This window comes from Podarcis gaigeae (assembly GCF_964106915.1).
Source record: "Podarcis gaigeae genome assembly, chromosome: 7".
Taxonomy (NCBI): domain Eukaryota; kingdom Metazoa; phylum Chordata; class Lepidosauria; order Squamata; family Lacertidae; genus Podarcis; species Podarcis gaigeae.
The window spans coordinates 58,749,034-58,764,291 of record NC_139683.1 but is presented as its reverse complement, the minus strand read 5'-3'; the positions used below and the strand labels follow the sequence as shown (position 1 = coordinate 58,764,291).

General features: G+C 41.9%; 1 long non-coding RNA gene across 16 annotated transcripts in view; it reads left to right on the top strand.

Annotated features, from left to right (window-relative positions):
- LOC310848256 overlaps nucleotides 1-15,258 on the top strand; it is a 388,509-nt gene that overhangs the window by 252,915 nt on the left and 120,336 nt on the right. For 14 of the 16 annotated variants that reach the window (XR_014566218.1, XR_014566219.1, XR_014566220.1 and 11 more), the window contains one exon: nucleotides 8,871-8,970. This is a non-coding gene — a long non-coding RNA (uncharacterized lncRNA). Of the gene's footprint in view, nucleotides 1-8,870; nucleotides 8,971-14,058; nucleotides 15,103-15,258 lie in introns of those variants that run through there. The other 2 variants (XR_014566232.1, XR_014566233.1) reach the window with 1 other exon arrangement.

Sequence of the window (15,258 nt, the reverse complement as noted above, 5' to 3'; positions counted from 1 at the left end):
GATTGCAATTTTATTGTTAAAATAATGCCCTGCTGTCCACAGACTAGGTCCATAAATTGTGGACTATCTTTCTTTAATGATTCTGTATCCAGTGGTAGAATCCCAATAACCTTCATTATCTTTGCTCAAAGAAGTCAGTGACTTCCACAGTGAGCGAGGAATGGATTTATTAGGGCCAGCTGAAGACTGCCTGGGATCACATCAGAGGTTATCTTGATAGTGCTTCTAGTACATTAGAATAAGCAGAAACATTAGGCAGGCACTTGCAGATAACTGATGATTTTCATTTGGTGTCTGTCTTTCACAATATTACAGTAAACAGAAATTGCTGCTCTTGAATAGGTCAAACCACTGTGGAACTTACATGGCTTGTCTGGACTTAAATGAATGAGATGTTCTGAGAATTCCCTGTTTAAACACATTACGTGTAGCTAGTTGCAATCCTTTGAAGCATATTCATTGGGATTTTTACTGCCCAGATAATCACTACATGAAATTCTTTTTGTTTTTACCTCTGTGGCAAATCAACTTTTCATAGGTAAACTGTGTTATTAAAGGGAAATATATATATAGATAGAGAGAAATTACATTTATGGTATTTTGTAGGCACAAGTTTCACGAGATATACAAGCTTAGTTGGACTATGTTCTACACACAGAGAGACACGTGTGTGTGTGTGTGTGTGTGTGTGTGTGTGTGTGTGTGGAGATCAGGAGTCAATTCTCAGATGGAATAAGTTTCCTGACCATGCTTTGGTTGTAAACTGTGGTAGTCAAGCAGATCTCTTCCTTCTGCGCGCACACACACACACTCACACTGCCTCAATCAGATTTGCCCAGGGCAAAACATGACTGTAACAAGTGAACTAGTTTGACCTGGATGTCCAGAGCTTAAAGTACCATAAACATTGGGGCTTCTTGGAACAGAGGTTAGAGAGAAGGCAGTAGGGTTTGGGGAGAAATGTGACGTTGTTCACATTTAAAGGTGAACCTAATTTTTACTTCCTAAAACAATGTGAAAAAGGAAAACACAACCATCCTTCAAAATTCGCACTTCTCCAAATCTTTCAATGCAGTGGCGTAGCTTGGGGGGTGCAGGGGGGGCTGGCCGCACCAGGCACAACATCTGGGGGTTAGGGTTAGGGGGCGCAAATCCACGGGTTAGGGGGAGCAAATCCATGGGTTAGGGGGTGCAAATTACTTGCCTTGCCCCGGGTGCTGACAACCCACGCTACGCCACTGTTTCAATGCAGTTCTCAAGCCAGTTAAAGTATACAAAAATGTATATGGTATGCATAAAAATCCATGTTACAAAAAATGTATCATGAGAAATTGCTTATATAACCATTGGTATTAGGCAAAATTGTATAAAAAAAACTGAGCATATTAGAAATTTGTAGTAAAGTGTTGATTCAGTTTCATGATTTTTTTTTTTAAATGTAGACTGATATCAAAATGTGGAGAACTGAAAAAATGAGAAACTGATAAACTGAAATGGGCAGGCCACATTTGTGTTAGATTCAAGGAATGTGATGGATTCACCAAAGCTGCTGATTGAAACCCAAGCTGTTAGGTTCTTGCTTGACATCTGGGAGGTGGATGAGTTACCTCATTTTGTGAAGCTGCTACAACTAGTGTGGTCAGCCTAAAAGAAAAAGAAAAAGCATCAAAACTGATCTAGGGTGTTGGAACACTTTCCTTGAAAGGAAAGGTGAAAACATTTGGACCTTTTAAGATTAATAATAATAATAATAATAATAATAATAATAATATTTATACCCCGCACTCCCCAGCCAAGACCAGGCTCAGGGCGGCTAACAACCAAAAATAAAAACAAGTTGATTAAAATACAATTTAAAAGATTAAGATACAGCATTAAAACATTAGGGTGCAATCTCTTCATAGGAGGAGAAAGGAAAAAGAAAGAGGGGGAGGGAATCAAACTGATTCTAAGCCAAAGGCCAGGTGGAACAACAGATGAGAGATATGCAGTAGACATTTATAAAATGATGCATGTTTTGAAGCAAGTAGGGAGTCACCTCTCTTCCCAGTACTACATCTTGTTCCTTCTCTGCAGAACTCATAACTGTTATGAAATTCGCTAACAGAAGATAGAGAGTAGGCCTTTCAGTGGCTATCAGTTATGAAAACTAAAAGGAGTGTCCAGGTTCAGAGGCAGTATATCTCTGAATAGCAGATTCTGGCCTTCACACTGTACTTACATGCTTTCTGGAATCACCTGGGTGGCTACTGTTTGAGACCGGATCAAATAAGATTTATTGGGGTTATTTTTGTATCACTCCCTTCTCCTGTAAAACAAGGTTGGAGCAGTACAAAAGGCAGCCTGTAGCCATACTAACGTAAGAAGAGCCTTGGGGCAGGATCAGTCCAAAGACCCATCTCTCAGCCAGCATTCTGGTCTCACAGTAGCCAACCAGATGCAAATAGCACAGAGGATCCAAGCGCGGCAGCACTCTGCTCATGTGTGATCCCAACAGTGGAGCAGCTGGGAGTCAGCTGGAACAGATCTCCTAGCTGCTTAGAACAGCAAGCAAAGCTGATGTGGTGGCTTTCATAGGGGTCGCTGACACAATGGCCTATTTGACTTCACAGTGTCTTATCTGTCGCTTATAGCTTGTCTCTCTGCAATTCCTTCCTTTGTCCAGAATTGAGTTATGGCACACCAAGCTGAGTCCCAGCTTGATATCTTTCATAAACCATTGTTGACTCAAGCCCAGATACTGTTTGGGCAAGGAATTCACAGCTGTAAGGCAACTCTAAGGAAGCTTCTTTTACAGAGTGCCATTCCTCTCATCTCAGGCCTCTTGAGACACCAAAGCTGTAAGTGGTTTGAGGGAGACAAGACAGGACTATGCATCTGTCTGTTGAGGGTATCTTTACTGACTCTGCTCTCTCTAGTTGTCGCCAGCTTTTATAGAAAGCCAGTGTAAATTCTAGCATTGAAATTTAATTATATATATACAGTCACCAAAAATTAATATGTACTGGCCAGCAGCCTCAAGAACTTCCAAAACATTCAGATAAGCAAACATTTAGATAAGCAGTCATGATATTTACATAGGATTACATGGCTATTATTAGTCATTTATGAAGCACTTCCTTGGCATGCCAAATAATTTACAGCCCTTATCTGCTCCTTCCTCACAGCAGCCTGATGAAAAAGAACATTATTATTTCTGTTTTTATGGATGGGGAGCTGAGTTTGCGAGGTAGTGACTTGCTCAATGCTTCCCGGGGAGCCCATTCAATTGCCAAGCTAGGAACTGAAATTGAGTTTCCCAGGTTGATTTTCAAAACTCAGTCCTCTGGATTGTGCTAGCAGGCCCAGGGGCACAAAATGAACTCAGATCATTAGTTTTGAAAACTTGAGGTTTTGTTTAAGTAAGCTGCAGCATGTTGGTACACACACATATGCAGTTGTCCCACACCTATTTCTGTCTGTTTTTAGTTTCCTAAATTGATCAGGAAACGCAGTAATATTTATTACTTTCTAAAACTTTTATCCTGACTACTTTCTGGAGAACTAATGGCATTGAAGAAGTTGAAATGCCAAAACAGTATTTCGTATGAGTAGACCACCCATGAAAGCTCTTCATTGTATGAGATACAGCTGATTGTGTTATGAATCCCTATGTATAAAATAGGCCAGACAGTTTAAATCCAGGTCACACTGCATTGTCCTTCATCAGAGAGTTTGCTTGCCTCAAACTGAGAGCAATTGCTTGTTCTGTAGAAGCAGCTGAAGACAAATGTTTGTTTTGTAGAAGCAGTTTGCCTCAAGTCACAAATGATGGTGTACTTTGCAGTAGTAATGTGCCAGCCTAGCACTTCTGTCTAGTCATAGATGCTAGGAACATGCTCTTCCTGCCCCCAAAGCTAAGCCCCCAACTTACATATATAGGCCTAGCCCAAAGAGGAGTCTTGTGCCTGTCCAATTTAGATAGTAGAGCATTGAACTTTTCCAGCTTCTCTTGTAGGAGTGTTGCAGTAATATGGGAAGCAAGTCACCACTGAACAGATAGGAGTGCCCTTCAAGCACAGAGGATGGCAAACTCATTTGCTGGTTCATTATTTCTTCAACTTCTCTCCGTCTTGCCATTACCTCTTTGGCCCTTTTATCGGCTCATGTGGGACCAACATGGATAGCTGGCCCTGGTCAATGCTTGAGGTTCCTGACCCCTATGGTTGTAATTTGTGGGCAGTCATTTAATTTTATCTTGATTCTAATTTTTAAGCTGTATTTTAATCAGTTGTTTGATTGTGTTTTAATGTATTTGATATTTGGTGTTAGCCTCCCTGAGCCTGGTCTTGGTGGGGTATAAATAAAAAATTTCTTACTTACATACTTACTTACATTGACTACCTGAATTCAGAATTTTGCATTTCAATCAACATTGAACTGGACAAGCATATTGGCAACTAGTCCTTAATTCCAGTGGGTCTACTCAAAGAAGAACATAGTTGAAGACCACCCATGGGCTTGTATGGAAACCATAGTGTGGTGTTGTTTTCATTAAACAGAACATTAACTAATAAAATCTGAGCATACAAGGGAAGGAGGAGGGAGAAAGCCAAAGCCAGGTTTCATTCATGAAACAAGGTCATTTGTACTGGGCTTCTCAAGCCATATCACAATTGTGTCTAAATGGCTGAGGTTTTGAAGCTTTCCTGCTATCTGTGCTAGCTTTATTCGAATTAATTTTATTCTTTTTCTTAAGCTCAATATGGGGAGCAAGCCAATAAATATGAATATATTATTTTTCTCTAGTTCAGTTCCCCCACCCACCCATTCCCAATTTAAATGCTGAATTTAGGAACTGAATAATCAATTGTTTGACTGAAGAAAGTACAGGTAGTGCCCATTCTTTCACAATATGATTATTTCCTTTTGTTATTTTTGACAAATTCATGCAAGTTCATATGTAATACAAGAGAAGGATTTTTTATTATTATTAAAAATGTAGAAGTCCAAAGGCTTCTTCAGGTTAAGCCTTCAAGGTTTTCTAAAGCATTCTTACAGCATGTTACTAATTAAGATAGGGTTTTCATTTTAAGTTATACCAAGAATACCATTAGAGTTTCCCCCACCTACAAGAACTATTGCAATTCACTTGCAATCCAGTTATTGATACAGATTTCAAGGAACTGCTCAGAAAATACTGTGTGGTTTTACTGAGTGTAATGTAGATCCAAATAACACAATCAGAACCTATTGTGCAGCCAGAGCCCACCTGAAAATTAATTCAGATTAGATGGAGCAGAAGGGCCCAGGTTCCATCTCTGATATTTCCAGGTAGGGATGGGAAAGACACCCCCCATCTAAAACCCTGAAGAGCCACTGCTAACCTAGACCATGTTGTACCTTCTAGTTATTGAACTCCTGTCTCCCATTTGCCCTAGATAGTTGTCAGAGATTATGGAGTTGGACTCCAATAGCTGAGTGGCATTACGTTGACATACTGGGTTTTCCATTAAAGTGTAATATCAGAGCTTCCTTTTGGTGCCCATGAGGGATCTCTTTATCTACCCCTATATTTGCCTGACCCTTTATCTGAATCCAATTCCTTCCTCTCCAAGCCCAGAGGGAAGAACCTGCCAACTAAAGTGAAGCCCCAAACCAAGTGATGTCAAGGGGCTGTCAGGAATGCTGGGTCCTCCACAGGTCGGGAAATGACTCGAGATGTGAAGTGCAATAAGCTTTTATTCAAAAAGTAAAAACACAACAGAGTTAATCTAGGCTAGTCTCTCTTAGTTGAAGTTGTTGCTGGATCTGGCATCTTGCTCCTTCTTCCCTCTCTAGCCCCCTCACTCTGAACTCCTCCAAGCAGCTGTAAACTGTGGTGAGGAAGGACTCCTCCTCTGGGCCTGTCTGGCCTGTTGCAGACTGGTCCTCTGTGTCTCACCACCGCTGTCCTGGGTCTAAGTCTCTTTCCTCTGTGTCATCCCATAGCAGTTCTTAGGTAGGTGGTGCCCACCACTCTTCCTCATCCAGCCAGTCCTTGACAGGTAATTGCTAAGGTGCTGTTACAGTCTTCTCCTTTTATATATGCACCATTCAAGAACCTGATTTATATAGACCAGATAACATGCAGACCTTGGTAATGAGTGAAAATGTTGTCCCGAGTTCACTGGACTTTATATGTGTATCCACCATTTGGACTTCAAGTCTAATCCCTTTGACCTTGCTCTCCAGGCTGTGTTTTACTTTTGCCCACTTTTGTACATGTGTGAATAGGCCCTCACACCACTTGTCTGCTAGAAATAAATTACAATCCAGTTATTATAGCAGACATCTGTGTGGTCCAGCGTGTGCAGTATTTTCAGTAATTATTTTTGCAGTCTTGGCCAACTGTCATGAAAAGGATCAGATGTGGAATTAAACAGAAGTTTTATACTTCAAAACTGCCACAGTTATACATTCATTAAAAGGAAGCCTATTTGCAGGCATACAAAGAACCATTGTTATGCAGGCAGAAATCATATACAACTGTGGAAGAGTTCCATCTCTTTTATACAGTTGTTGTGTTCTTATTTTCTTTGTCTTGCAAGTAGAAACTGCTTGCCTTTTGTTGAACTCCCCTGACTACAATTGCATTTTTTGTTAAGAATTGGATGATTATTGGCAGATGTGTCATTTAATTTGTGTTCATGCATCCTATTGGGATTTTAAAGCCTTCCTCAACTGTTCATTGTCAGGGTGTATATTTTTTTAAAAAATACAAAGCTATGATAAATTCTGACCAACTTATTTATGAGATTTGTTCTATTAAGATGCCTCTGTGTTAATACTGAACTGATTAAACATTTGGATGGTTGTAGGATGCCAGAATTATTGCCACGTCAGAGTATTTTACCAACAGCTACTGCTATTTCACTTTTATTATATGCCAACAGGGAAAAAGTCTGTTGAGCTGTTGGCAGAAGGAATGAAATAATACAATTATACCAAGACTTATTCACTCCAAATTCAAACTAGCATGAATCCTGGGAGTTGTAATTGGTGATGAATCTTAGAATTCTTTGTCTCACATCACTAGTCTCTCTCCTTGGGCTAGGCTTTCTTCACTGTACTCAGGCAGCTTTGAGCACAGTTTGTTCTTATAGTTCAAGGTGGTCCTGCAGGTGTTGTTGGACTCCAGCTCACATCAGGCACAACCAACATGGTCAATGGTCAGGGATGATGGGAATTCTAATCCAACTACACGTAAAGGGCCACAGGTCCTTTACCCTGCCTTTGTGTGAGAGGGCCTCATTCTGTTCTCGCACTGGGTCTCTCTGGTACATCAGTCCCAATTCTCTTCTGACTAGTTATAAGCTTTTGCTTTTGCTATGAGCAATCCTCTGGGCAATCCCAAATTTATAATGAACATTGTACGCTGCCTTTTAAGGGCCTTTTGAGTCCCCTTCCCAAACTGATGGGATAGTTATATGAATCTTGTGTGGCCAGTCTCTGCTAATGAGCGTGCAGTGGTGTCATTGTAAACGTCATATAAAATATAGATATGAAGTAGGGTTCAATGTGCAGCAGTATACAGAGGTGTCTTCATGGAACTGGTAAAAATTCCAACATACATAGTAAGGCAAAGGCCTATGAAGAGCATCTGTGAACCTCCCCTGTCTATACATTCCCTACATCCAGAATTAAGCTCTGTGTCGTTGTTGTCTTGATTCCTTGGCCCAACCATGGTAAATGCCTTCCACATCTCTTCTTCTACCCAGAGATAGCTGACTGTTTGCCTGGGTGTGTATTTGTGGCATGTAACTCTCCAACAGTTTGACTTGACCTTTGAAGGCGCACTCTTTCATTGTCTCCTGAGACAGATGGATGACAACCATTTTACCCCGGCTTAATAAGATGGACACTTGGCCAATTAGCAGGATGGACCCACCCATCCCTAAGCTTTGCCTGTTTAAATTGCAGGTGGGAATGTGTTTGAATTGAGGAACATTCAGCCAGGTGAGCTTTCACCAGCTGCTTGAAGTGTTACAGCTGAAAACAGAGTTTTATTACTCCATCTGCTATTTTAAGACCACTGGGCCTAAGACTCACGAAGTAGCAGTAAAAATTGTAGGGACAGGCATCTTACAACATCTTAGCCATGGTTGCAGAATTAAAAGGAAGGCCCACACTCGTAACTGCTGCTTCCATTTCAGTTCTTTTTCAGAGTTCGGTTACCCAAAAATAATGTATTGATCAGTTCAATAGGATCCATGGATCCTGCCCCAAAGTTGTTGTTGTTTCATTTTTAAAAAATCCTACACTTATATGGGGTTTCTAGTGATTTCATATCCATGGCCAAGTTCATACTTGCTTAGCTTCAATAATGCTACAGCCATGGGGTGTTCCTAAACCAACTACTGCGTCTTTTCTGAAACGTTTTTAATTTTCACATGTTTAACTCACAAAAATAAGTGGCTTTTGCTGCAAATAAATTGATTTTTATTTTTTATTTTTGGCTTATGGTCATCTGAATGTTTCGCCTTTATTTTATTTCTGGATTCAGCTCTTGTTTATTACTGCTCAGTCCATTCCCACTTGTAACACTTGGATGCCTGCCAAGTACTCTTTGTTTACAGTAACAAGGGTGGAAAAGCTGACTTCCTGACCGTACTCCCAAAGTCTAAGGTGAAGCGTCTGGCAGGTGTGAAAAAACATTGCTCTTGCATTTGAACCTGTGCAGTGTATTCCATATAAGGACCCAGTCCTAAGCTAACAAAGGAAAATTGGACTGTTGCCCAAGATGAAATATTAACACTTCATTAGGCTATGACCTGGTTCAGCTGCAAAGTCGGTGCATCTAACATCAAGCCATTTGGCTATATAATTCTTGTTTGTACATTTTTCTACAGGAGAAGTCAGCACTCGGCAAGCAGCTAGAGACGGCGCATCACACAGTGAAGCTCAGACCTGTATCCTATGAGGCCTCTTCACCACAACTTTCTTTTTCAGGTTTGTACTATACAACCTGTATATACCTTTGTTTCAGGATATGGCTGGTAACTCTTGATTGTTTGGGGAGCCTTTGAGCTTACATTGAGAAAAATGTCTAAGGTGGAGTGGGGAACCCTTTTCAGTTAGCTATGCAAGTGAGTGGGTCCTGATCAGCTGATCAATACTGACAGCGAACCCTTTTGAAGTTGCCTATTTGCAGGTGCAGTTTGGATTAAAGCCACACCAGCAAATGGACAGTTTTTCTCCGCCAATGGGCAAAGCTGCAAGGCCAACCTGCAGAGGAAGCTTGTCACTTTGCAGGCATGGTTTGAACACAAGCTGCACTTGCAAGGGTTTCCTGTCAGCTGAGCAGTGCTGTCAGTGAGGAACAACCAGCAGTGCACTTTAATCTGCCAGTGGCTGCTTTACAGTCACATCTTCACCTGCCCCTCACCTGCCATCGCATATTATGTCAGGTGTGGGACAACTGGTCGTGGTTTGGGGAGAAATGGTCTCAAAAGCCAAATTAGGGAACTTACTGGACCTAATCCTGCCTGTGGGTCAGTGGTTCCCCATGCCTGACCGATGTTGTTCCTGTCCCATTATGCCTGTCGTGTTTAAACTTGCCTCCCTGGCATGACAAACACGGAGAATATTCACTTCCAGAGCCCATATTTTGAAAAGCTTGCAGTACATAGCTTAGCTTGCTTTCTTGTCCAAAGATTGTTCTCCATTGTTATCTTGATATCAGCTCTTACTTTTATGACACAGGTAAGCTTATTGCACCCAAGGTTGCATACTTTGTAATACTACAAGTTACCAAATGGAGAGTATTGTAGTTTTATGTTGTGAACAGCGCTAAGATCTACAGGTACAGAGTGGTATACAAATTAAAAAACCGAAAAAAATTGACCTTTTATGAAGGGACTGTTTACTGATCATAGATAATACTTTTGCTGTTCTCGTTATGTACAATTCATCTCTCTCTCTCTCTCTCTCTCTCTCTCTCTCTCTCTCTCTCTCTCTGACACACACACACACACAAACGTTGCGTGATTGTGTCAACTCTCTATTATGATTCTTACTGTAGCTATACATTATACACAGAGCATGTCAGTTTAAAAAGCGAGTAGGTGACATAATAGCAGGTTTTCATTCAAAATTCATATGAACAGCACCGAATAGCCCACCCTGAATCTTAAATATGTTCTGAAAATTCTTAGTTAAGCCCTGTTGTCATGAAGACGGGTGATGAGCCTATTTGGACTATACCAGTTCAGATTGCAGGGGGGGGGGTCACATGGTTGAGAGTTCCACCATACCCAAAATATAGCAATAGATAGAGCTTCCACCAGCTGGTACTCACCAGAACTCAGCACCTCTCAGGTGGGCGCTATTGCCATTATAAGAGAACAAGGGAGACATTCATGGTGAGTTCCAGCACCTCTTTTTCTAGAAAAATGGCACCGGCAATAGATTCTCACTTTAACGAAATGAAACGAGCAAACAGGGGAAAAGGTTTGCGTCCAATAGCTGTGGTTCATAGCTGTGGTGCATAAGAGCACTGTGAAGCGCTAGCACTAAGAGAAGGATAGGAAATGGCTTGGTCCAGGCACCATCACAGAGACAAGTTTAGTGTCAGTACTTTGATCTGTGTACCATATTTTGTAATCCATTGCAGAGGCTCATGAGAACTGTTGTTCCTTTGACCTTGGAATTGTGATGGTGTGCATATTTCTGGAATCCAACCCTGAGCAAACTTGTGTTGAGAGGCCTTTGCTGATGCAAGTGTATTGATAAAGAAGCAGGGAGAATAAAATATGCAATCAAAGAGATGTGCAACCAAAGGGATGGCATTGAGATGAGCCTGAAGCCACTAAATAGCCCTTGGCAAGTCACACCAAAGTTAGGGATGTTTGTTTTGCTTTATTGGCCAACATCCAACTTGGGGTCATTGCTGGAGCTATGTGCAACTCTTGGGTTTCTATTTATGTAAGAGTTGACAAATGTTTGTTTTGGTTTCAATCCACAGGCTTCGCACCCCTAGGTTTCACTTTGAGGTTTCATGTTGAGTGAAAAATAAAGAGTTCTGTCTGGTTTGGGGTTAAAACCTCAAGTAACCACAGACTTCTCTCTAGAGTCTACAGGGAAAGGAGACGGTTCACTGGAAAGGGCTAGATGTGCTGAGCTTCATGAACTTTTCAAGGGAGCGTGAGCTGAATAGTGACTCTACTCTTTCCCATCAGGACAGGCTTAGTGACATGCTTCAGATTTATTTTTTTTCTGAAGTCAATATATCAAAGTTCACAGCCTGTTCAAAAATATTATTTCCCTCACAGTTCCTGTAAGTTTATTGAGAGAGATGTTTTTTCTCGTAAAATCATAACAGTTGACCAATACTTCAACAGTGCCACCTAAACCCTTCTCCGCTTGTACCAATTCTCACCATTGGCACCCAGTCCTATCTCTCTTTAGGCCTTGTATGCTGAGATGTCTTTTAAAAACTTCTGAGCATTTGGAGTGTTCATAAGCATTCCATCACATCTTTCTTTTAATAGAGCCATTGGCTTAGCCATCAAGGACTCATTTCAGTCAACTAGCCAAAGGCTACTGATGTTTTAAAATAGCAGTCTGTGTTTTACCTCCTTATCCCTTTGTTTCGTTTATTTGATTTGGGAAATAATTGGGAATAGCCATTGCTTCTCTGAATTTCTACTTTGCTGTGTGCTGGAATTTGTTACCTTACTCATGCAAAAATTGATGACACAAGAGAGTCTCCAAAGCTGCCTCTGATTTCACATATAGAGACAGCGATTATATAGTTTACAGGTGTTGATTTAATAGGCATTTAAAAATTGGAATGTTAAGAGTGTTGGGATGTACACTGACACTTATTTGATACTCTGTGAAAGTTGACCACCTTTCAACTGGTTGATCAATTACATTTAAATGCATTTATAGATTACTGAAACTCAGTATGGGTGCATTTTTTTTTTAAATAGAGCAAGACAACTTGGAACTTAATAAATAAAATAACACTGATTTCTTAAGACAGACTGAGCTGATGTATCAAAATTGCCAAAGCCATGATTCCCAGTGCCACTTCAAACCATAAAAAGCACTAGCATTAGACAAGCCAGTGATCTTTAGGCCTCTTTGCGTAGCATATATTTTTTCTGAGCCTAGTTGTGCAGTTTATATTCAACAGTATGCAGTGTGTGGGATCTCCATAGCAAATCACCTTTTGGGACTCTTTTCTTCTTTTCCCTGTGTCCAAGGCTATAGCCTGTGGTATGCAAACTGATTTTGCATTTGGATCATGCTTGTATCTGCGGAGTGGTCCTTTGGGCCCCCCAGGCCTGGCCCAGTGAGCATCCTCTTTCACCTGAGAACCAATGAAAAGAAGCATCTGCTGTTTGGGGCTGATTTCCTCCCCACCCCATTTTCCACCTGCTTTTTACCACAGTAGTTTTTTCTCTGTGCTCTGCTCACCTCTTTTCCTTATCCCAAGTGACATGTACATGTACGTTGGTAATATGTCGATCTACGTTTGAGTGACATCATACGAATGCCAAAACTTGTACCAGGCTACTATTGTACAATGCAGCCACCCACATTGGGAATCCATTGTCTCATCCAAACACAGCTTCCAGTTAGATTCCAGGGAAATATAGAAGTAGCAGTGCAAGGACATTGCCACAGATAAGCAAACAAGGGGAATGGAAGATATGTCGCCTCCTATTCTGTCATTTTGCACCAATATTGGAGCAACAGAAGCCTCAGAATTGTTAACGGTTTGTCTGATGATAGTTGTGCCTGCAGGTCTCCCCACCCCTTTTTGGCCAGCTGACTATTCCCTCATTACCAGACTTCTGCAGGCAAGAGGGAACGCAGAGGGGGACCATTAACCTATTGGAGACTTGAGAGCAAGCCATAGAGAGAATTCTCAGGGGTTTAACTGGCCGTTTAAGGAACGTACAGTGTTTATTAACTGCATTAATTAAGGAAATACAGTGACATGCCATGCGTGCAGGAACAAAACTGTAAGGGTGATTTTCTTCCTGTTTTGCCTTCAAAATTATATTTATAACTAACACACACACACACAAATATGCACACTCTGTTGTTCTTTCCCTCTCAACCGTGTGTGCTCACATATTTCTGCACATGCACACACACACACACACACACACACACTGTATAACATCAGCAAACATATTTGCTGTTTGGCAGTCACATGTGAGCAAAACCTACTTTATGCACAATTAAGCAGAAGCATCTTGGCCCAGATTGTTTGTGTCTCTGGTAAACCCAGCACTTGGGGGAAATGATTAACGCTCCTTCTCTTTCCCTGACTGCAGCAGGACACGCTTTACCTGCATAATGAATCCAGCATGTGATGGTAACAGGGAAAGGGAACATCCTAGGTGAACATATTATTTGCCAGAAATAAATTATTCAGGATGCAGTTTCAAATAGAGATTGCTGGGAGAGATAAAGCCATTCGGGATCTCTCCCCCTCCTCCCGCCAGTCCAGGCTACAGAGACATGGAGCATGCTTTTCAGGAATTCACTTAAGTGGAATCAGCTTGGAATAACGCAGCCAAGAAGTAATATTGCTGCCATCCAGCTAGTGTCTGTGGAACAGCATCCTCGGCGTCTCTTCACAGTAGCATGCACGCACATAGGCGCAGACACGATGCTGTGTGCAGAAGCGTATGTACACAGATTGTATTTTCCGAAAGGAAACTGCACCGCATCTACCTGAGAGCAGCGTTTGTTGGCTCAAGACGATTATTTGCCGGTGTTGCTCTTGTTTCCCTGAACTAGTTGGCCACATCAGCATCCGTCTGCCAGCGCATCATGTGTCTCCTCACGCAATGCTCGGCTTCTTGCAGTTTGGGGAAAGAGAGCTCTCGTGACTCTGCACTCCTGGGCAGTAATATTCGGCAGCGCAGATATCCAAATCCAAAACGGCAGAAATAAAGTTGTGTGTTATTTTAGTGGCTTGATTTTTTTTTTTAAACGATGATTTTAACTCTCTCCATTTTGGGGATGGGTGGGATTGCGTTGCGGGGGGGAACTCCTGCTCTTTACTTCCTGCAGGATTCGAGCCGTGCTGTTTGGAAGGAGCGATTTCGTCTTCTCTCAGAGCGATGACGCTGTACCACTTTCGGCATATCCTGCTCCCCCCATTTACCTGGGTGGCTGCTATTGCTGCTGTTGCTGCGGCTGCTGCTGTTGGGCTTGCTCCTGCCTGTCTGCCTTCCTGCGTTTCAACCTGGCTTGCACTACGGGAGAATCTCTCGTCGGCACATTCTCGGCAAGATGCGAGGAAAATCTGGGCAGTGCATTCTGTTCCTGCTGGAAGAGAAGAAATGTGCGATTCTGGGTTTTTATTCCCCCCCTCCACCCCACCCTAAAGGGTGAAAAATGTGAGTCAAAGAGATACGATGCCAGGTAATCCGGTGTTTACAGCAAGGGCATCGGCAGCGATCCTGTACGTATGGCAAGGGCATCAAGAAGAAGAATCCCAGGCACTGCTGTTCGAAGGGATTATTATGGGGAAAGCCATGGCGATGCCGTGCTTCACCTCAGAGGAGCTGTGCTGGAGATGGATAAATAAAGTATCTGATACGTGCGCCTGTCAGAGCATAGCCATGGGAGGAAAAGAATGGAAGGGAGCAAGCCAGCAAATGAAAAGGAGGAAGAGGAGACAGCATGCCGTTTGATCGTGTCTGCTCATTTCTGCAATGATGATGATGATGGCATAATTTACAGAACCCATATCTGGATAGAGGGACTCTAAATTGTAGTCTGAACACTCCCTAATGCGGTTACGAAGGAAACAAAAGGTGTAGGTGGCTGAAAAGACATGAGCACCTTGTGGGGGAAAGGAGAAGTGTGCCGTGTATGTTGTATGTGTGTCTGTGTTTGTACATATGTGCATTGAGGGAAAGGCAGCTTTCCGACTTGAGAATGCATAGGAAGCCTTTCAGGCTGCTGGGTCAGGCTTGGTTATAGTGCATATTTTCAACTACCTCCTTTCTACGTGTTCTTTTCGGCAATAAGCAGTCAGCTTGTTTGAAAAAGACACATTTGGAGGCGAGATTCTGGAAATTCTCTCTCTCTCTCTCTCTCTCTCTCTCTCTCTCTCTCTCTCCCCTTTAACACCTTGAAGTCTTGAATCTTCTATATGTTACAGGGAAGAACAGTGGGATTTTTTGTTTGCTTCATCTTTACAATCTTTATAAACACAGCTGTACTCAGTCTAGTGAAAAAATTCTATACTGTAAATAGACGTGT